This window comes from Lactuca virosa, chromosome 8 (genome assembly GCF_052849685.1).
Source record: "Lactuca virosa cultivar CGN04683 chromosome 8, Lactuca_virosa_CGN04683_v6, whole genome shotgun sequence".
NCBI classification, from domain to species: Eukaryota; Viridiplantae; Streptophyta; class Magnoliopsida; order Asterales; family Asteraceae; genus Lactuca; species Lactuca virosa.
This window is the reverse complement of record NC_136433.1, coordinates 3,227,128-3,251,572: the sequence shown is the minus strand read 5'-3', so window position 1 is coordinate 3,251,572 and position 24,445 is coordinate 3,227,128.

Genomic DNA, 24,445 nt, shown 5'->3' with positions numbered 1-24,445 from the left:
ATCATAATTTACCTTGGCATTTTCAATGAGGGATTGAAGGCTCTTAAGTTTTCTATGAGGCCATCTGTTTATGTTTAGCTATCTGCATCTTTTCTTCAACACTGTTAAACTTATCCCTAGTTCCTTTGCTGCCATGATTATCGGCATCTCAAAGTACTTCTCTATCTCTTCAAACTCCAATGGTCTCAATCTCTTTGCCACCTTCCGGCCACCGTGATCAGTGGTGGCAGCACTAGAACTACATGTAGCCTCACCACCGGATTTACAGTCTTCACTGAAACTAACCAATGGTAAATACCATCCTCCCAACAATCCCATAAGCTTATATCTTCAAGGGGGATCAAAATCGTGAAACTCATTTCTAGAAATGATGTTTTGATCTTTGTTAAGTACTGTGGAAACGTTCTGATCGAGCACTTCATGCAATTTTTCCGACAACTCGTAATCATGATGGTTGAGCATGTCACCACTGCAAAAATCCAAAAACTCAAGATAATCAAATCCAACACGATGAAAGACTCTTTTTGATCACTATAAATCCAAACCATGTTTTGATCAATGTCGACAAAATCACTTTTCTGTGCGTAAGATGGAGTAATGAGTGACGTTTATATATACCTGAAAAGATCTTGATGATCAAAGTACTGAAACCAATCGAGGTCATCTATGGGGTTTTGATGATCTGCAGGTGGATCCATTTGTGAGGGAGAAGTTAAAATTCGCGGTAAGAATATGATGATTTATATAAGTAAAGTGGGAGAAGTAATTAATAGCAAATTTTTGGGAATGCAACAAAACAAGTTAAGCACTTCTGAAAAATTGATAAATGATTTCGGTAACACTCGCGGAATATAAACTAGTGAAAATTACAAATGAAATTGAATATATATAGTCTATGATGTTATGGTTATTGTGTATCTAACAAATGAAGAGAAAATGAATATATATATATATTCTTTGAGCCGTAACCTTCTTCTTCAATTCACACACATATACGTATATGTTGCTGCAAATTATGACTTGTGTGCCTCATGCATTTAATGCATCACATGCCTACTGCATATTCTTGACTTTGAAGCTACGTACCAGTTTCCAATTTCCCCAGTAGCACAGTTTTCATTAGAAAGTACTCCAAGTCTTCACACATGAACCAGTTAGAAAGTACTCCAAGTCTTCACACATGAACCAGTTAGAAAGTACTCCAAGTCTTCACACATGCAAATTATGACTTGTGTGTCGCTATAGGTATGTCGTTGGCTCTTGTTAAAAACCTATAGCGACAACAAGTCATCGTAATAGATTAAACCTGTGGTGACGACAAGTCGTCGCTATAGGTAACTAATAAAACTTTATTTTTTTTTTTACCCCGAAAATATGATTGACAAAATCTATCCGACGAGACCCTCGTAATACCACTCGACGAAATCGAAGTTAACAAAAATCTCCACTTCGTGGAGGAACCAGTCAAAATCATGGATCGGGAAATCAAACGAACGAAACAAAGTCGTATTCCCATCGTGAAGGTCCGTTGGAACGTTAAACGAGGGCCTGAGTTCACCTGGGAACCCGAAGATCAAATGAAACAAAAATACCCACATCTTTTCCCAAACTCTTGATGTCCCAGTCAAATGCAAATTTCGGGACGAAATTCCTTCTAACGGGGGGATGATGTGACAACCGTCAAAATTGAGTCAAGTCAAAGTCAAACAAAGTCAACAAGTCAAAACCAATCGACTAAATTAACCCTTGTATATTAGGGTTTACACTATGTAATTACTGTACAATGCAATATCTTAATGAGAGAAACATCATTTGGAAAGTTCGTGTGTTGAATTTCCTAAGTAAACATTGAACCAAAACGATAAAACATTATTGCACACTCATCGGGAGTGTGTACGACACTAAAACACGGTTTAACGGGGTTTACGAACCTTGCGTTGTGAAGCCGGACACTCAAATTAATCACAAACGAAACCTCTCTAAATCGTTTTCACTCTATCTCTTTCTATTTGAAATCTCTCCCAAATCTCTCTCAAAAGTTACTTTAACTTTTTGTAATCATTCGGGCCATCCCGACCCTTAACCGGGTCAAAACCCACTTGAAACGGGGTAAAAACGGGTAAAATAACCTTAAGGAACCAAAACCCTCCTATTAGAAACGAAAACTCTCATGAGAAGCCTCTCAGGACCGAAGCCTCTCAGGACCGAAGCCTCTCATGAGAAGCCTCTCAGGACCGAAGCCTCTCAGGACCGAAGCCTCTCATGAGAAGCCTCTCAGGACCGAAGCCTCTCATGAGAAGCCTCTCAGGACCGAAGCCTCTCATTAGAAGCCTCTCAGGACAGAAGCCTCGCATGAGAAGCCTCTCAGACAGCCCATGCGAGAGGTCTAGCAGACGGCCCCTTTTTACCGGTTTTTCGACTACGACTTCGTTTTAACTCCGTTTTTCATTATTTTAACGTGGGATTTTCACCCAAAACTTTATTTTATAAACTAAGGCCCCAAAATATATAAATCTCCAGGGTTTTTATAAAAATGTATTAAAAGAATTGGTGGTTGGACTAATTATTGAGGGAATATTTGCTTTTCCTTATTTTATGACAAAAGCAAGCCACCACCACCTCACTCTATGATCAGCCACTCTTTCCCACTACTCCTTGTCACCTTAGTGGACCTTTACACCCTATCTCCAGCTCTTCCCACGTTCTAAGAGCTGGAGGATTGGTCCTCTCTCCTCATTCTCCTTAAAAGCCTTTTCATTCTACACTTAGCAACCAAGAACACTCTCCAAAATTCTCTCATCTTTTCTCTCAACTTCAAGAACTTCAAGGCTTTCTCCAGGGATTTCTTTCTTCAATTAGTAAGTATCTTCGTCATTCACATAATTATTAAACTCCATTCTACTCAAATCATTGATATCTTACACAAATTCCATCTTATTCGGTGTTAGATTCTCGAATCATCAAGACATCTTCTTAGTGTTCTTGGGTTGAACACTTCCTCCATCTCACTTTCATCTACTGAAATCACATAAGGTGAGTTCATACCCCTACATTTACATGTTTTTCTTAAGTTTTAAGGGGGGAATACAAGTAAAATCATCAAGAACACAATTAAACTTTTTCTATCAGATTACATCAGAAAAGATGAACTTCGATCACGGACTGTTTTGGTCAACTTAAATATTTTAGTTTTCAAAACTGTTCCAGGTGCAAGTAGTTCAAACTCTTAGCTTTAAAATGGCTACTTGCACATCTCCATATGATTTTTCTACAATTTATGGTGATTTTTACAAAACCGCCTATCATTTCAGAGGCAAACCCGGACCAGTCTGTGATTATGAACATTTTCACCTCTGTTAGAGATCACTAAAAATCATGATAAAATTTACGAACAAACTAGACTCATATTCCAAACTCTCAGAATTTGCGGATTTGGATTTAGAGCTTTGATGATTTTTCTATAAATTTTCTAAGAACAGTAACAGAAACTGTATACAACAAAAAGTTGCTGTCAATTTCATTTCACCTTGTAACATGTTGAGCAAGGTGTATATCTTTATGTGATTATATGTTATTGCAATATATGACATTTTATCTTAATATTTAGACACACATCAGTTTACAAATGGATTTGGACATATAAAATATAAAGAATAACAAGTTTTATAATCAAAGTACAACCGATACATTCAAACATTTAATAAACTATTTTGAATATAGTTTGCATACATTACTACGTACTACCCTTGGTTGATAAACTATAATAGGTATAGTTTATGATACATTACATAATACATACATTTAAAAAGGGTACATTTATACAAAGGATATTTTCATTAAGCAAGGTACGGCCATACGGTACCAAGTTTTCATAACACGTAATTTCGTTAATGACTTTATGAAACATTACATAACACATACATTTAAAAAGGGTACATTTATACAAAGGATATTTTCATTAAGCAAGGTACGGACATACGGTACCAAGTTTTCATTACACTACACGTAAATTCGTTAATGACTTCTGTGAGACATTCGATTCAATTTACAAATAAGTCCTGTATTATAACCAGAGTCTCCTCGAGGGAGAGCGTGATACTTGTGTATAGATCTATATTGGGTCTGACAAACCCACACCTTAGCTGCATGCAACAGCTAGACCGACAGGTCTGGGGTGACAAATGTCATAACATTTCCGACGCCTGAAGAACGTCGTTTCAGGCCAACTAGGTCATAACATGGTTATAATAACTCACATGTGGTATTAACAAACATAGAATTTACGGGGATTTCACTAAAATCAAACGAGTTTATGTCGATTTAAACTTGCATTGTTTTACTATAAGGAACGAACACTACTTGTACATTTCGGTCTTTGGGTTTTAAGACTACATTTACACATTAAGGAAAATATTGGATTTTCTGGAACGAACACTACTTTTACAAGAAAAGACTTTAATAAACTCACATAAAGTATTAATGAATATTGGAATTTACGGGAACTTCATTAAAATTAAACGAGTTTATGTCGATTTAAACTTGCATTGTTTTACTATAAGGAACGAACACTACTTGTACATTTCGGTCTTTGGATTTAAGACTACATATACATTTTAAGGAAAATATTGGATTTTTCTAAAACAAATACTACTTTTACAAACGAAAGGCTTTTAATAATACCAAACAAAAGCTTATGAACTCACCAACCTTTGTGTTGACACTTTTTCAAACAACTTGTATTCTCAGGAAATCATTAAACAGGTAACCAAGTGCTTTTGAGGATGGGACGCTAAGGCGTCTACTATTTCATATTTTGTCAACATATTGTAATTGATTCGTAAACATGTAATTCATACAATGATGTAACTTTTTCAATTATATATATGTTGGTTGTGTTTGCTTGAATTACTATTACAATTGTTGTTATGATACTATACATGAAGTCCTCCACCCCCGGACATTTCCGCCATCCTTGGTTTGGGGGTGTGACATACTCGGCCAGTGCCAAAGTGCACTCGGAGAGTCCTATGAAGATTGCCTGGTACTCGGCGAGTCGTTCTTCAAACTCGGCGAGTCCCTTGAATATAGCCTTGAACTCGACGAGTTGTTCTTCCAACTCGGCGAGTCATACGATCAGTCACTAGGATAAGAAGGGTTTAAGTGTAGGAGGTCCAACCCTCCGTAGTCGCACGTGGAATTAGCAATTTAACGTGTAGCTATAGTCCCAAAATCTCCAAATCTCCAAGGTTGATGTTCTGAGGGAAGATTGGAGCGATTTGTGAGATCTGTTCGTCGGACTCGGCGAGTCACCCCCTTGGACTCGGCGAGTCCAGTCGCGGGTTTGTTAGATGCCCCCGTCTAGCGAGTCAGGATGACTCGGTGAGTGGAAACAGGGACCCGATGAGTCAGAGTCGGGCTAGACATAGAAGGACTCGGCGAGTCGCCATATGGACTCGGCGAGTCCAGTCAATCAGAAGGTTGACTTTGACCAAGGAGTTGACTTTGACCGGTCATTTGACCTTAGGGGTATTTATGAGTACCTAATCCATGTTTACGGATTTATAGCCGGAGGGATTACCGGTGCGGCAGCCAGGCGTAGTCTGAGCAGGTTTTCGGCAGCTACTCTCGAGGTGAGTTTCCTTCCAGTAGGGACGGGTCTAAGGCACCAAGGCCGGCCCGTATAGACGATTTGTTAGTATCGGAGTGTGGGCGGAGCCCGTATCTCATAGCTGAGTTTAATTGTGATATATGCCAGTATGATAGAATTGGTTATACTTGTTGTCTGTGTGATACTTGTATGTTATGGTTTAGTGGCGGAGTGTGGGCGAGGCCCGTATCTCTCAGAAAGTAGAGTGTGGGCGAGGCCCGTATCTCCTAGCTAGTAGGGTGTGGGCGAGGCCCGTATCTCTATGGGTGTGGGCGAGGCCCGTATCTCTTAGCTGTTCATTATATGATTGCATGGTATGTGGCATTATGGGGGAACTCACTAAGCTTCGTGCTTACGATTTATAGTTTTGTTTTTAGGTACCTCTTCAGCTAGGGGACAGGAGCCGGCGCGGTAGCGGCATATCACACACTCTCATGTTTTCCGCACTATGGATTTTCTGGGATGTACTCTGAATATTTTACTATGATGTTACCGGTTCTCAGACATCAATTAATATTATGAATGTTTTGTAACGGTGTTTTTATGAATTAACCTAATTTAAAAATGAAATTTTTAGCTGGTATTTTTGGGATGTTACAATATGTGTGTGTGATGCGATGTTACGCCGCCGGCTCCTTCCCCTTAGACGAAGAGGTACCTGAAACCAAAACTGAAACCGTAAGCACAAAGCTTAGTGAGTTCCCCCATCATACCACATACCATACAATATCATCGGTATCTCTCAACCGGTAATCATCATCGGTATCTTTCAACCGGTAACCAACATCGGTATCTTTCAACCGGTAATCGTCATCGGTATCTTTCAACCGGTAACCATCATCGGTATCTTTCAACCGGTAACTGTCATCGGTATCTTTCAACCAGTAACTGGGGACTATTCCATCCCCTACCACTAGCATACAACAGCAAGGTACAATCATACAGTCAGGCATATCCGGGTACTGACCTACCCCACGGCCCTAAGGGCCGCTGTCAGGGATCCTAATCCCTACTATACACGTAACATATCATGCAGATAATACTCGTGACCAAAGCACATAACCAAACCAAGATAATTATCACAAAGACAATCATCTTACAAATACTCCTCTTTGGTAGGTCGACATTGTGGCCTTAGACCCACCCCTACTGGAAGGTAACTCACCTCAATGTCGTGCAGTGTTTGAATTATCCTCGGCGCACAAGTCGACTCCCTTCGACTCCTCGATCCCTACACGACGACGTTCAAGTCAACACACAGCCAGTACAACCCTAAACAGGGTCAGTCCAAGTCTAGTCAAAGTCAACTTCAAGTTGACCCGACTCGCCGAGTTGGGCCGTCAACTCGTCGAGTCCCTCACCCTTTACTCGTCCTTATCCATGACCCGACTCGTCGAGTTGGGCCGTCAACTCGACGAGTTCCTCCCTCGCATGAACATCGCATGAAACTCATCCGACTCGCCGAGTTGATGAACAACTCGTCGAGTTCACCTTCATCTGATGAACAAGTTTTGTCCTCGACTCGCCGAGTTGATGAACAACTCGTCGAGTTCATCTTCATCCTTAAGAAGATTGCCTTGGACTCGCCGAGTCTGTTCTAGCACTCGTCGAGTCCCATGAACTCCAGGTCTAAAATCACATCCAATACATTGGGTAACTCTTCCTGTCCGGTTACAACCCTGCTAACACTCAACTGGGTTCCTTTGACTCTCAACAGATATGGGGCTCAAAGCCTCGGACTCGTCGTGTCCAAGAACGGACTCGTCGAGTCAGTCATGTCCACACTCTAAATCCTTGAATTCTGATGTACAACCTTTGATCAAAAGATAGATCCAAGCTTCTATAATCGATCTAGCACGTAAAGTTACAAACTTTACGTGCTTGCATGGGACTTTGAGCTCAAAAAGACATAAAACAAGCTCTTAAGATGCATGAGGTCTTTCATGGGTGCAAAAGCAGTCCCCAACTGCCTTGTGACTCCTTTAATGACGTGATTCTGAAGCACTAACCCCCAACCATGTTTGCAATCATGGTTGGCCATCAAAAGTGGCTTATAAAAGCCCTAAATCTCCCCAAAAAGGGATCTAACAAATGAAAGAACAAGGTTACAGCTTTTTACCTTCAATGAACTGTAGAAGGTGCACAAACTCGGGTTCCCTTGGTCTTTACTTGCTTCCTCAAGCCTTTCTCCTTCCTTCTTAAGACCACAAGCACCAAAATCCAACAACAAGGCTTAGATTGCTTCAATAACGGCTAGGGTTTCAATGAGAGGTGTTCTGGGAGCATAAGGTACGTTGTGGCCGTCATAACATTGTTTAAATAGGGTGCAAACCCTCGGATTAGGGTTTTTGTCTAGTCATCGTCTACTCGTCGAGTCCGGGACCCGACTCGACGAGTCCATCACTTAATCCCGCGCCTCATCCCGCTTCTACTCGGCGAGTTGGTCCTTCAACTCGCCGAGTCCAAGGCCAAAAATGCAAAAATACTTAAATAAAAATACATACCAAGAACCAGGTGCTACATTTAGGGTACACCATTAACAACCCATTTATATCAAGATTTCACATCTACACTCCGTTCAAGGATCTATATTCTGACAACTCTTCTCTCTTCTTCGGTGGTGACAAGCGGTGGTTGCAAGAGTTGAGAAAGAAGATAGGACACGAATCTAAGGTTTCGATTCTACATATCACTCCCTTTGGATTTTGCATCGATGTTTGGGATTTCATGATTAATTTTAGGGTTGGGGACTTCATCTTGAAAATCAGTGACAATTAAAGATTTTAGATTAGGATTTGGTGTTGATTATATGTTTCGGATTATGGTTCTAGTATCAGATTTAGGTTTGAGTTTAGAGTTTGGTTCTAGTATCAAATTGGTGGTGAGTGATGGTGGTTGCAGGAGGAGCCGACGATGAAAGGATATGGTTGTTGGCGATGATAGGAGGTGGTTGCCCGGATTGACAAAGAGGACATGGAAGAGAGAGAGAGAGAGAGATGAAAATGATATAAGTTTTAAAATTTATAATTAATCTAGTTTAATTTATGAACTATAAATAAATGAAAAATAAATAGAAAAGGGAAATATAGTCTTTTATAAAGAAAAGAGGGACTGAAATGATAAATTTAAAAGAAACGAGGGACTAAACGTGCATGTGTGGCACTTAAACGGAAACCAATAACGGCTAACGATGACAAGGACTAACTTTGCAAGGAAATGAAAACCTGGGGACGGTCCGAATTAATTTTTGAAAATTGAGACCGAACGTGGCTTTTGGTACCGAGGGACGATTCGTATAATTTACTCATGTATCTATATTCGAATAAGGCTGGAAGGAGTGGTGTTACAGAAATTGCACTCCATTCACTGTCACATAGACACCACGTCATTTTACTATAAAAATGTGGCTCTTTGTCACACCCAATGAATGATGTCACACTTTTTTTAACAATTTAATTGAAACGAAAAGTTTAATTTCCTAAAAAATAATAATAATAATAATAATAATAATAATAATAATAATAATAAACATTGCATACCATTACATCAAGATAAAAAACAACATTACATATATTAACATATTAAATTATTAGTTATCATTTAAATTTATTTTGTCTAGATATAAAATGAAAAGAAAAAGAAGTAAAAAAAAGATATAAAATGAAAAAAAAAGAGTTAAATTGAGGAAAAACAAAATTAAATACCCATATTTATTTGAAATAGAGGGATTTTGTTTTAATATAAAAAAATTGGATTTCTAAAGAAAAATAAATATGAAAGAAATAAAAAATAGAGAGAGAGAGAGAGAGAGAGAGAGAGAGGTGCGGCCATGGGAAGCCGTACTGCGGTCTCTACCATACGAAAACCGTAGTCGGGGTGGTATTCGAGCGGAGGTGGTAAGGGAGTCCACTCTCTACCACATCCACTCCCCCAAGCTAATATCTTACATTATCTTGTATATTTTAACAAATGTTTAAATTATTTTTAATTAATAAATGTTTATTAAAATATTAACTTGATACCCTCTAGGAAAAAAAAAAGTTTACCTATGACATTTAGCTACGCAAAAATTAAGTCGATAATTATCGACGGCATTCTGGCAGAACGTCGGAATGTGAAGCCCTAATAAATATATCAACGTTTTTGTGACCGAAAAGCGATCGACTGCATAGCTATGGAACAAAAGGCCGATGAAAAATACCGACGGGTCAGACAACAATAAAATATATATATATTTTTTTTAAATGGTAGCTAATCTCAGTCAAAAACAAAAATGAAAAAATGTAGTCGGGACTCAAACTGGGCCATTGTTGTGGTGGGTATAGCCACTACCACATCGGTTGAAACCTCGTCCAATCATTTTTTCATATATAATACAATTTATATAGAGTACAAAAATCTATTATTATTATTATTATTATTTTCATTGTGATTATTATTATTATCATCATCATTATTATTATTATTAGAGTAAATTATTGAAATCATCCCTATCGTTTGGTCAAAATTGTGAGTTTGGTCACATAACATTTTTTTGCACTCAGATCATCCATCTAGTTTGTTTTTGTTTCGGTTATGGTGCTTGACAGACACGAAAAGACAATTTTATCCTTGTTGTATTTTTTCCTACATTTTAAATAACCAGTAAATACTTATTTATAATAAAAAATAGTTAGGTCCCATCACCCTTTCCTAACTGATTACCCCTGCTCATCTTCTTCCTTTTCTCGAGATATTCAGAATAGGCCGACCACCACTTCACAGACCACCGCATTTGAAAATCAGTAGATCACCCTCACCTTTCTACTTTGTCACTCCATGTTATCTGGAGTTGTTTACCACCATGTCTTTACTAAAATCACGAGCACCACAATCTCCTTTATCAACACCGGTGAGCACAAAAAATCTAGAAAAATCAAACCTAATGCAATCCAGAAAATTCAACCTAATCAAAACCTAATGCAACCGTCCAGACAAATCAAATGCATAAAAGTCCTCTATCTTACCTGAAATTAAATCCACTAAACCTGACCGCCACCACAACCTCTAAAATCGAACCACCGACACTACCATCGAACCAGCATCACTATCGTCGACCATGTAACACCCGTAAAAATCATGCAAAATTTAAACTTTTTAAAACATATAAAAAGCCAACAATCATTACAAATTCTTTTTCAAAATAGTTTATATCAGAGTCTCCCGGAAACAAAGTCATAAAAAGTGAGGAGCAGTACGATCACGCATTTGCCTTGTCACGGTCCCCTGATGTACCTGAAACAATACACTGAAACTGTAAGCATGAGAGCTTAGTGAGTTCCCCCAAAATACCCATACACACAATAATACACATATAATCGTAAACAACATACTATGGGTCCAGTCAACCATCGGGTTGGAATACCCCAGGCCCTCAACCATCCGGTTGGAATGCCAACATACTATGGGTTCAATCATCCTCGGGATGGAATACCCCAGGCCCACAACCAACAGGTTGGAATGCCCACATACTATGAGTCCAATCATCCTCGGGATGGAATACTCACGGCCCACAACCAACAGGTTGGAATGCCCAGGTCTATTGGCTTCTGCACAAAGCAGATAAGCCTCAACCGCCAAACAAACATGTGCACATATATTAGATAATCACATAACAGTCTATAGACAACAAACTAATCTAACGAATCATACCACATAACACATAATACCATCCTATCTACCAGGATACCGATCTAACAGATCATACCACATACCATATAATATCATCCTATCTACCAGGATACCGATCTAACAGATCATACCACATACCATATAATACCATCCTATCTACCAGGATACCGATCTGACAGATCATGCCACATACCATATAATCCCATCCTATCTACCAGGATACCGATCTAACAGATCATGCCACATACCACATAATAATATCCTATCTACCCGGATACCGATCTAACAGATCATACTATCATAACATATCCAGATATCAATCAAAAGAGTCGACCTTGGTGCCTTAGACCCTTGAGTATAGTGAGGATAACTCACCCCGCAACTGTCGACTCGAAAGATAAGCTCAAACACTCGGACCACCGCCACAAACTCCACCACCTATATTCACCATAGAGCCATACTCATAAATTTCCAATTTCCCAAAATGCCCCAGAAGTCAATTAGCCAACCCTTGGTCAAGGTCAAAGTCAACGGTCAAGGTCAACAGTCCATGTTGACCCGACTCGTCGAGTGCAGTCACTGACTCGTCGAGTCCTTCCAGAACTCGAGTAGTCATGAAATCCCCCCACTGACTCGTCGAGTTTCCTGCAACTCACCGAGTTCAAGCGTGTCCAAATGTCGGGAAAACCCTAGTTGACTCGTCGAGTCCATGCAGAAGTCCTTGCACAACAATCTTCATCGGACTCGCCGAGTTGACCATGCAACTCGCCGAGTCCCTTCAGCCTATTATCCATTCAGATGCTTTTTAAGCCATTCTAAGGTTCCATACTGCAGATCCAGCTTCCCAAGGCATGTTTATCATGTAAAGTTGCAAACTTTACGTGCATGCAAGGCTCATAATGTCAAAACCAAGCTTGCAATGGCGTTTTACACTTAAGGAGAGGTTCATACTTGCTAAAGCTGAAAGCTTTATGGACTTAGAGACCAAAGAGAGTTCAGATCTGAAGTTACAAGTTCAGATCTTAGCTCATACCCAAGAATAGCTTCTTAATATGCTAGAAAAGCCCTAATCTTTAACCAAATGAGATCTAGAATGAAATGAGGTCAAGGTAACGAGTTGATACCTTCCAAAAGATGCTAACTGAGGTAGATTTCAGATCCCCACACGTTCCTTGCTTCAAGCCACTTGCTCTCCAAGATCTTCTCACTAATATCCACCTTCCAAAGCTTGAAACACACAAGAATGAAGCACACACAGGAAATTAGGGTTTGCTGGACTCTCAAGAGGTTGTAAGGGGGCTGAGGGAGGCTAAGGATCCTTTAAATAGGGTGCAAAACCCCGGAAATTAGGGTTTCATCCTCCAGCTCCGACTCGTCGAGTCCTATCTCGGACTCGGTGAGTAGGTCACTTAAACACGTGGACCAATCCTCTTCTACTCGACGAATCAGGGCATCCAACTCGTCGAATAGACCTTGCAATTTATAAAAATTAAAGCCATAAAATTATTACCTGAGAGTCGGGGCGTTACAATTCTCCCCACTTGAACTAGACTTCGTCCTCGAAGTTCGTTGCGGTGAACAACCCTGGATAGTGTTCCCGTATTTCCGCCTTCGACTCCCACGTCGGACCCTCTTCGGTGCTCCCACTGTACCTTTACCAAAGCTATCTCTTTGTTTCGCAAAACCTTCACCTTCCTCTCCAGAATGGCAACGGGCGTCTCAACATAATTCAGGCGCTCATCGACCTGAATGTCATCCAATGATACTACTGCCTCCTCATCCAAAATGCACTTCCGCAATTGCGAAACGTGAAAGGTGTTGTGGATCCGACTGAGCTCCTCTGGTAGCTCTAACATGTATGCCATCTTACCAACCCTGGCAATGATCCTGAACGACCCAATGTATCGGGGACCCAATTCCCCCCTCTTCCTGAAGCGGATCACACCCTTCCACGGCGAGACCTTCAGGAGTACCATGTCACCGACCTGGAACTCTAACTCAGATCGGCGTCTGTTGGCGTAACTCTTCTGCCGACTCTGAGCGGTCTGCAGCCGCTGTCTAATCTGCTGAATCTTCTCGGTAGTTTGCAAGACTACCTCCATCTGTCCCATCACCTTGTGTCCAACCTCACCCCAACAAACCGGGGTGCGACATTTCTGACCATACAACAGCTCGAAAGGCGGGGCGTCAATGCTGAAATGATAGTTGTTGTTGTAGGCGAACTCTGCAAGGGATAGGTGGGAATCCCAGCTCCTACCGAAGTCAATGACACACGCCCTCAACATATCCTCGAGGGTCTGAATGGTCCGCTCGCTCTGACCGTCGATCTGTGGATGAAAAGATGTACTAAAATGCACCCGCATGCCCAGTTCCTCGTGGAACTTCTGCCAGAAACGGGAGGTAAATCTAACATCTCGGTCGGAAACAATGGAGACCGGAACCCCATGGCGAGCGACGATCTCGCGAACATACACATCGGCCAACTTCTCGGCCGATGAACTCTCCCGTATAGCCAAGAAATGGGCACTCTTGGTCAATCGATCCACGATGACCCATATAGCATCAAACCCCTTCGTCTTCCTCGGCAGTTTGGTAATGAAATCCATCGTGAGCTGTTCCCATTTCCACATGGGAATCTCCAGGGGCTGCAGCATACCATGCGGCCTCTGATGCTCGGCCCTGACCATCCTACAGGTCAAGCACCTCTTGACGTACCAAGCGATCTCTCGCTTTATACATGTCCACCAGTAACTCAGACTCAGGTCTCGGTACATCTTGGTGGCCCCCGGGTGAATAGAGAAGTGAGACTTATGAGCCTCCTCCATGACTGTCTGTCTGACCCCACCAGACATCGGAACCCATACCCGACCGCATCGGGTCAATAATCCCCGGCTATCCTGATCGGCACGTCCCTGAATGAGCCTTTCCGCACTTCCCACAAGTGCAACCTGGTTGTCCCCCAGTCCCGGTATCAGCGGTCTTAGACCGCTTCGGCGCCGGCTGCGACTGGGTCGAGGCCTGGCGCTGCTCCCTCAACTGCAGCTCAATCTCCAACTCACGCCGCCTCACGGCCTCCTCTAAATCCAGAAGAGTATCACATCGCTGGGTAGACACAACTGTCGGATGTCAGTCTTGAGCATGCTCAGATAACCAGTCATCTGAGCCTGCTCGGAAGCAAACTCTGGGCAGAGCATCTCCCTCTCTGTGAACATACAGGTGATCTCCATCATCGACTCCCCGTCCTGTCTCAAACTCAAAAACTCCTGAGCCAATCGTTCCCGCTCAACCCGAAGGATGTAACGAGCGTGGAACATATCATTGAAGTGCTCCCAAGTAACCGCAGCTCTCTGATCATCAGTGTACGACCCTGTCGTCAATCTCCACCAGTCCTTGGCCCCGGACCTTAGCAGGTTCAGGTCACACCTGACCTTCTGGTCAGTAGGACACGAACAAGTAAAGAAACACTCTTCCACATCGGAAATATACCTCATAGCCTTGATGGGGTCCTGAGTCCCATCAAAAGTAGGGGGATTCATGTTATCGAAGTCCCTGTACTGGAAGCCCCGACTGGCTCCTACTCCTCCTCCTCCTGCCGCTGTTACAGCCGATGCAACTGCAGCGGCAGCCGTCTCCGCAAGGGCTGCGTATATGTTATCGAAGTACTCCATCATAGCGGTCTTGATAGACCCAAACAACTTCGGAATCTAACCCCGGACAATCTCGACCACCTCCTCGTGGATGATCTCCCTGACACGGTCCTCTATCAACACTGGCCCCTCCTGGCCGAAAACCTCAGGCGTGGCCGGGGCCTCCTGATCGCCATGTCCTGATCCCGATCCGGATCCAGTCACAAAACACCTCGTAACCACCATACCGAAAAATATAATAGGAAGATATCAGATAATCCGCATAAATAACAAGGAACCAACTCCCGACTAAACCCTAGGGGTTGTGACTTCCTTGCTACGCGTATGGGTCCTGTGCTTTTAGTAGTACAGGCCCATACTACCTTCCACACCTACCCATATTTGTCTCAAGTATCATCACAACACCCTAACAATATACGTTCACATGGTGGTCACTCAATCCTCACTCCTAGAGGAAGGCTAACTGTCTCACATCGACCTACCGGCCTCACACAACTCACTCATCCATGAAACTTCCACTAACCCTGCAGCACTAGTGTATGCTAGCCATACATAATGTTGGACCCTATAGACTTTCGAATATTTGATCCTACCCTAAGCCCTTACTCAATAAGAACATAACATAAGGCCAAATCAAACATTCTCAGGCTATAAGATCTTAATTATGTACAGCCGTGATACATACACAAGCCACTACAGTAATGATGTTAATCTCATATAAGGGAAAACCCTAGGCTAGTAGGCATTATATAATCAGGCAATTCTATCATGCAATTCCTGAAGATCCCTAGCCTAGTACTAGCATGTTGTTCTAACATATCACAGTATCAAATAACCGTATGGTATTTTGGGGTCTACTTACTGGCTCCGACTGATCGTACACCCTGCATCCTCCTTTTCTCATTTTGAAAACCATTTAAAAATTATTTTGAAAATCCTTCCTTGGTTTAAGAGTGGATTCATACGGATGTTCCTCCAATTCACTCAAACCAAGGCTCTGATACCAACTTGTAACACCCATAAAAATCATGCCAAATTTAAACTTTATAAAACATATAAAAAGCCAACAGTCATTACAAATTCGTTTTCAAAATAGTCTATATCAGAGTCTCCCATAAACAAAGTCATAAAAAGTGAGGAGCGGTACGATCACGCCTTTGCCTTGCCACGGTCCCCTGATGTACCTAAAACAATAAACTGAAACTGTAAGCCTAAGAGCTTAGTGAGTTCCCCCAAAATACTCATACACAAAATAATACACATATAATCATAAACAGCATACTATAGGTCCGGTCAACCATCACGTTGGAATACCCCAGGCCCTCAACCATCCGGTTGGAATGCCACAATACTATGGATCCGATCATCCTCGGGATGGAATACCCCAGGCCCACAACCAACAGGTTGGAATACCCACATACTATGAGTCCAATCATATTCGAGATGGAATACTCACGGCTCACAACCAACAGGTTGGAATGCCCAGGTCTATTGGCTTTCGTACAAAGCAGATAAGCCTCAACCACCAAACAAACATGTGCACATATAACATATAATCACATAACAGTCTATAGACAACAAACTAATCTAACAGATCATACCACATAACACATAATACCATCCTATCTACCAGGATATCGATCTAACAGATCATACCACATACCATATAATACCATCCTACCTACTAGGATACCGATCTAACAGATCATACCACATACCATATAATACCATCCTATCTACCAGGATACCGATCTAACAGATCATGCCACATATCATATAATACCATCCTATCTACCAGGATACCGATCTAACAGATCATGCCACATACCACATAATACCATCCTATCTACCAGGATACCGATCTAATAGATCATACTAGCATAACATATCCAGATATCAATCAAAAGGTCCGGCCTTGGTGCCTTAGACCCTTGAGAATAGTGAGGATAACTCACCTCGCAACTGTCGACTCGAAAGATAAGCTCAAACTCTCGGACCACCGCCACAAACTCCACCACCTATATTCACCATAGAGCCATACTCATAAATTTCCAATTTCCCAAAATGCCCCAAAAGTCAATTAGCCAACCCTTGGTCAAGGTCAAAGTCAACGGTCAAGGTCAACAGTCCATGTTGACCCGACTCGTCGAGTGCAGTCACTGACTCGTCGAGTCCTTCCAGAACTCGAGTAGTTGTGAAATCCCCCCACTGACTCGTCGAGTTTCCTGCAACTCGCCAAGTTCAAGCGTGTCCAAATGTCGGGAAAACCCTAGTTGGCTCGCCGAGTCACCCCTCTGACTCGCCGAGTCCATGCAGAAGTTGTTGGGTCAAAATTATGGTTTATACTTTGCTTTTCTAGGCAACTGTATTTTTCTGTAATGTTTTATGAGCTTACGGTCAGGTTTACGGCCAGGTGGGGTGTTTACGGCCGTAAACAGGTTTACGATCGTAAACCCATTTACGGCCGTAAACAGGTTTATGGCCGTAAACCCATTTACGGCCCATGTTTCTCATGTATATATATAGGGTGAGGGGTGTGAGGTAAGGAATACACGAGAGAGAGAGAGAGAGAGAGAGAGAGAGAAAGAGAGAGAGAAAGGAGCTTAAGTGTGTGTGTGTGTGAATCTAATGTAAAGGAGCATCATTCAAATCTATTCAATACATTGAAGATTCATCATATTATTCTTCTCCTTCTCTTCTATTATAATCTGGCATCATCCGTTTGATTGGGATTCCGCACCATTAAACGGATCTGATTGATACACAAGCAGATTAGGAACTTACAATTGGTATCAGAGCTTGGATTGTATCAGTCAATTTTGTCAGATTTGGAGCTTATTTGATCTTATTTTGGAAGGATTCTTGCATTTTTGGATAGATCTTGGCAAAATAAGGGGGGTTTGTTCTTCGTGTTTTTGATAAAAAAAGGGGTTTTTGATCGAGTTTTGGAGCTTCAAAGTCGAAAAAACGTTGTTTTTGGTCGTAACCAGCGAGGGGGTGGCGGCGTGTACGGTCAGCAGCTAGGGTTTCCGGAATTTACGGCCCGGAGTTTACGGTCTGAGATTACGGCCCTCGGTTTACGGTTTGAGGTTCACGGCCGGTCTTCGCACGTGTATGGCTTCGGAGTTCACGGCCATCGCGTTCACGGCCAGCCTCGGTCTCGGTCTCGGTCAGCAGCGTGTGCGAGACTTCTATCAGATTGTCCGCATTTCGCAGCAGTCGTTTCCTCGCACAGCAGCGTCCAATAAAAAAAAGAGCATCGAAGTTGGGGGTGCCGTGGATCGAACCCAGGTCTCCTCCCTACTAATACATGTGTCTTACCAACCCTTCTAAGCTGCACCTTGGTTCATCCCTTCCGATTTTAATTTAAAATACATTGCCATTCGCACCTAATTTCGCCAATTTGTCATTTTTAGCCCAAAATTCAAAATCTTTTATTTTAAAATTCCATTTTCAACCAAAATTTTTAGTTTTTAAATTTTGACTTTTTATTTTTGACTTTGACTTTCGAGTTTGACCTTTGACTTTCAAGTTTGACATTTGACTTTAAACTTTGACTTTCTCGTTTAACCTTTAAATTTTCAAATTTAGATTTTCGGTTTAACTTTTAAGTTTGACTTTTTAAATTTGACTTTTAAGGTTGACTTTTGAGTTTTTAGTCAAAGAATTATTTTATTTTTTTTAAAAAAAAAATGAGTTCCGAATCCATTCCGGTAAATGAAGTTTCATGTACTCCAGCTTGTGAAACTACGATTAAATTTCTTCGGGAACAAATTGATTTATTAAAAAGAGAAGTTGAGGACCTGAGATATGAAGGTTATCAACTCAGGAAAGGACAGAAACCCCTAAAGGCTGAGTTAGAAGCAAAAATAAAAGACTTTAGGAGACTTCAGGAAGATTACAATAATAAATGTGAGAATTATGACTATGTTAGGAGACAACTTGTTGAATTGACTACTGAGCTTGACACATTAAAAGGCAAATTTGAAACTGCATATTTTGATTTCAGAAAATTTGATGTGTCAAGCGAAGTAGTTGCGAACATGATAGACCATTGTTTGCAATTTAAAAATAACCAGCAAAAGGGTTTAGGATACGATAAAGTGCCTCCTCCTTTCAATCATAATTATCAGTATCACCCTGTGTCTAAAGAGGAGATTGTCAACAAACCATTCATGGTTTATGGCAAACCAACTGGTTTTGTTTCAGGAGGCATTATTAATGTTGAAAATACTAATGTTTCTACTTCCCATGCAGATCAATCCTTAAATCAATCAAAGCAAGAAGCTGTAGGATATGTTTCTGAAAATAAAAATGTTTCTGAACCTGATGTTTCTGTTTCAAATGATAACTCTTTTGTTTCCGATGTTAAAATCAATGATACATCTTGTGATGCTTCTGCTCCGGATCATGTTGAGTTAAATTTTTTTGACATAGTTGATGATTTGTTTGAAAATACTGATGTTCCTGTTTCTAGCACATCTACTTCATGTGCAGGTAAAGTAGGAGAGGATGAGAACAAGGAGAACGCCATTGAACAAACCAACATCTCCTTGAACTCTGAATCTGTTGCTTCGAACTCAGCTGCTTCTGATCAACCTGCTGTTGAGAAATACAGGCCACCAATTCAAGTGAAACAGAGTGCCTGTTGTAATTGTGCTTGTGGGAACAATAAGAGACAAGGCAAGGATATGTCACCAGGGGCAGGAAGAAACAACTTCACAGTAAAGAAAAAGACATGTTTTCACTATGGAACACCTGGTCACATTGCCAGAAATTGTCCTAATCGCGCATACGTTCCCTCCAAAAGAAACCCCTCAAGGTCATGTTCAGACAATGGTGAATGGAACGCGCAGAAGGCCAAGAATCAAACCCACAAGGCCAAGAATCCGAATCCCAAGGGCAAGAAGGGAATGTCGGCCAAGAAGCCCATTCCAAGAGATGCTCCAGTGAAACAAAGACCGGTTAGGTCAAAGTCATCTCAACGGCCGACATCAAGATCAAAAGCAAGTACTGAGCCACCCATCAGATCGAAAAAGAAATGGGTTAAACCCAACTACAAATGGGTTCCAAAGGCTCACTCTCCCAAATCTTCTAATGACTCTAATTCATCTACATCTTCTGTTTGTGATAAATAGGACATGTCGTGAGAGAATGTTTCGTGCAAGGATGAAAAAGGTCAACCCAGTTTCAAAATGGACTGGGTTCCAAAGACCAACTAATCCCGCTCTGTGTCAGAGCAGCTATGGAGGCATATCATCAGACTTCGGTTTGTTGGTAGTGGCTGTTCCTGGCACATGATTGGAGGCATATCTCAACTGTGCAACACTCAGAACTTTGTTTGAGAGTATGTGTCCTTTGCGGGAAAGGAAGAAAGGAAGGGATCACTCATGGGGTTAGTGCTTAACGATGTGAAGAATTTTCGGATCTGTTCTGAGATTATGCGTGCTGTTCTCAGACCTTCTGGATGCAAATTCAATCGGCGACTTACGGTTTGAGTTTTCTTCTCGATACTCCTGAGTTTTTCTTAAGCTGATTCGCTTTAAAGACTAATTTTTGTTTTAGGATAGTTTAAATTTGTGCATTTACTTTCGTTTCTCTCCTATGCACAAATTTAGGGGGAGAAATAAAAACAAAACAAAAATTTTAAAATTTTAAAAAATTCAAAAACATTAGAAAATCAGAAAATCCAAAAATATGTTGGTTATGGAATGTGCTTGCAGGTGATGTGATGGGAAGTGATATAATCATGTGATAACAGGCAATCTGAATCTGTGTAAGGGACTGAATCTGAATTGTCTAGGCTCTGTGTTCGATGCGCTGGTAGGCACGAGAGATTAAAATGGACTTGACTAGGCATTAATGAACTTAAGGAATCTAGAGACTTGAAAAATCTTGACCTAGATAGATCCATTTAGCCTGACAATACGACGCTCAGATAGGTTGAGCAGGGAGATATACATGATAATCCACCGGTCACATTAAATTAATCCGTATCTAGAACTGTGGTTTAACTCTTCCTCGATGTACGGACTCTGTCCTTAATTCCGGTATTGATGGGGCGACTGGGGAATTCCGATAAAGTAGGTCTGTAGGAAATTATTTTCTTGCTTTCTTTCTGTTAGTCATATGTTGCCTCCTCTGCGTGATTGAAATACATCCGACCTGGACTGCAACATATGCAACTCTACTTCTATGCATCTTCTATCTATGCAATTCTTCCTGCCTGTTAGCCATATGATGTCTCCTTTGCGTGATTAACCATCCGACCTGGTACACAGCATATGCACCATTCTACTTCTTAATCCCTCTAAATCTGGTTAGTCATATGTTTCACCCTCTGCGAGATTGGAAGAGATCCGACCTGGGTGTATAGCATATGCACTCTAAATCTGACTTCTCTCATAATAATTGTCTGCTCACCTAAAGTAAGGAGTACTTTGGAAGTTCCTGATTATTGGGGTATGTCGGGAAACATGTTCTAGTACATTTAAAATTGAACAATCACTAGGTTGTCTGTAGATCTCGCTGCTCAATTTAGGTGGACAACAATATCTTTGGTCGTCGTCAGCTGAATGGTCCTTAAGGAATATTATCTAGGATCTTAGGATCACATTGTCTTGTCACTTATAGTATGTCCTAATTTTGTCACAATCTCTCGTGTTTAAGTGGACCACAATATCGGCGATTGACCAGATCTATTCATGAAGGGAGAGGTACTGATAAACGGATAACAGCTGTCTAAAAACTTTGATCCCAAATCACTCTTAAAGTTAGATATCATTTTTATTTTTGTTAAATTTGTTCATAGTTTTCTTCTAATTTAAATATAAGGGGGAGAATTAAAAAAAAAAATAAAACAAAAACAAACAAAAATAAGAAAAATTCAAAATCAAAAAATAGTGTTATATTCTGTTTTATTTCTTGTTCAAGAAAATCAAAAATCCAAAAATATTTTTGTTTCTGTTTTATTTTTTTCAGAAAATATGAAAAACCCAAAAGTATTGTGTGCTAAATTTTCTTTTAGTTTTGTTTTGTCTTGAAAAGTGAATTCAGGTGAAGATGAAACTCATGGAGTTTGTGCCGAAGATTTTTGAGCCAAGGCTTCATCCGTGATCATCGAAGAATTCTCATTCGAAGGAGCAAGAAATGAAGATTATTCTTTCGACATTCAATCTTTCAACCCCAGAAGCAAGGTGAAGCTGACTTGAAGACTGTGACGGATTGCATTGAAGCCTCCTCAATCAGTCTGCTGCTATCTTAAACCTGCTGAAGTGATCCATAAGATTAGTTCTCTCTGATATTCTCTCTGAAGATTCTCAAGCTGAAAGCGCTATCTTTCAAGAATCAGTACAAGAAGCCTCCTCACCCAATGTGCATTCAATGTCAAATTCTGCAGAAAAGCCCAACTGCTCAAGATGAAGTCATTCATTGAAGATTCATCAAGTTCATCTTGAACTTGTGAAGAATTTGAAGATTAATGCTTAAGCCAAGCTCTCGATGAAGATTGACAAGAAAAGCCAGCTACTTTTTAGGGGGGGCTTGTTGGGTCAATTAAGAAAAGAAAGCTATAAACCAAGGGGGAGATTGTTGGGTCAAAATTATGGTTTATACTTTGCTTTTCTAGGCAACTGTATTTTTCTGTAATGTTTTATGAGCTTACGGTCAGGTTTACGGCCAGGTGGGGTGTTTACGGCCGTAAACAGGTTTACGGTCGTAAACCCATTTACGGCCGTAAACAGGTTTACGGCCGTAAACCCATTTACGGCCCATGTTTCTCATCTATATATATAGGGTGAGGGGTGTGAGGTAAGGAATACACGAGAGAGAGAGAGAGAGAGAGAGAGAGAGAGAGAGAGAGAGAGAAAGAGAGAGAGAAAGGAGCTTAAGTGTGTGTGTGTGTGTGAATCTCATGTAAAGGAGCATCATTCAAATCTATTCAATACATTGAAGATTCATCATATTATTCTTCTCCTTCTCTTCTATTATAATCTGGCATCATCCGTTTGATTGGGATTCCGCACCATTAAACGGATCTGATTGATACACAAGCAGATTAGGGACTTACAATTGGTATCAGAGCTTGGATTGTATCAGTCAATTTTGTCAGATTTGGAGCTTATTTGATCTTATTTTGGAAGGATTCTTGCATTTTTGGATAGATCTTGGCAAAATAAGGGGGGTTTGTTCTTCGTGTTTTTGATAAAAAAGGGGTTTTTGATCGAGTTTTGGAGCTTCAAAGTCGAAAAAACGTTGTTTTTGGTCGTAACCAGCGAGGGGGTGGCGGCGTGTACGGTCAGCAGCTAGGGTTTCCGGAATTTACGGCCCGGAGTTTACGGTCTGAGATTACGGCCCTCGGTTTACGGTCTGAGGTTCACGGCCGGTCTTCGCACGTGTATGGCTTCGGAGTTCACGGCCATCGCGTTCACGGCCAGCCTCGGTCTCGGTCTCGGTCAGCAGCGTGTGCGAGACTTCTATCAGATTGTCCGCATTTCGCAGCAGTCGTTTCCTCGCACAGCAGCGTCCAATAAAAAAAAGAGCATCGAAGTTGGGGGTGCCGGGGATCGAACCCAGGTCTCCTCCCTACTAATACATGTGTCTTACCAACCCTTCTAAGCTGCACCTTGGTTCATCCCTTCCGATTTTAATTTAAAATACATTGCCATTCGCACCTAATTTCGCCAATTTGTCATTTTTAGCCCAAAATTCAAAATCTTTTATTTTAAAATTCCATTTTCAACCAAAATTTTTAGTTTTTAAATTTTGACTTTTTATTTTTGACTTTGACTTTCGAGTTTGACCTTTGACTTTCAAGTTTGACATTTGACTTTAAACTTTGACTTTCTCGTTTAACCTTCAAATTTTCAAATTTAGATTTTCGGTTTGACTTTTAAGTTTGACTTTTTAAATTTGACTTTTAAGGTTGACTTTTGAGTTTTTAGTCAAAGAATTATTTTTTTTTTTTAAAAAAAAAATGAGTTCCGAATCCATTCCGGTAAATGAAGTTTCATGTACTCCAGCTTGTGAAACTACAATTAAATTTCTTCGGGAACAAATTGATTTATTAAAAAGAGAAGTTGAGGACCTGAGATATGAAGGTTATCAACTCAGGAAAGGACAGAAACCCCTAAAGGCTGAGTTAGAAGCAAAAATAAAAGACTTTAGGAGACTTCAGAAAGATTACAATAATAAATGTGAGAATTATGACTATGTTAGGAGACAACTTGTTGAATTGACTACTGAGCTTGACACATTAAAAGGCAAATTTGAAACTGCATATTTTGATTTCAGAAAATTTGATGTGTCAAGCGAAGTAGTTGCGAACATGATAGACCATTGTTTGAAATTTAAAAATAACCAGCAAAAGGGTTTAGGATACGATAAAGTGCCTCCTCCTTTCAATCATAATTATCAGTATCACCCTGTGTCTAAAGAGGAGATTGTCAACGAACCATTCATGGTTTATGGCAAACCAACTGGT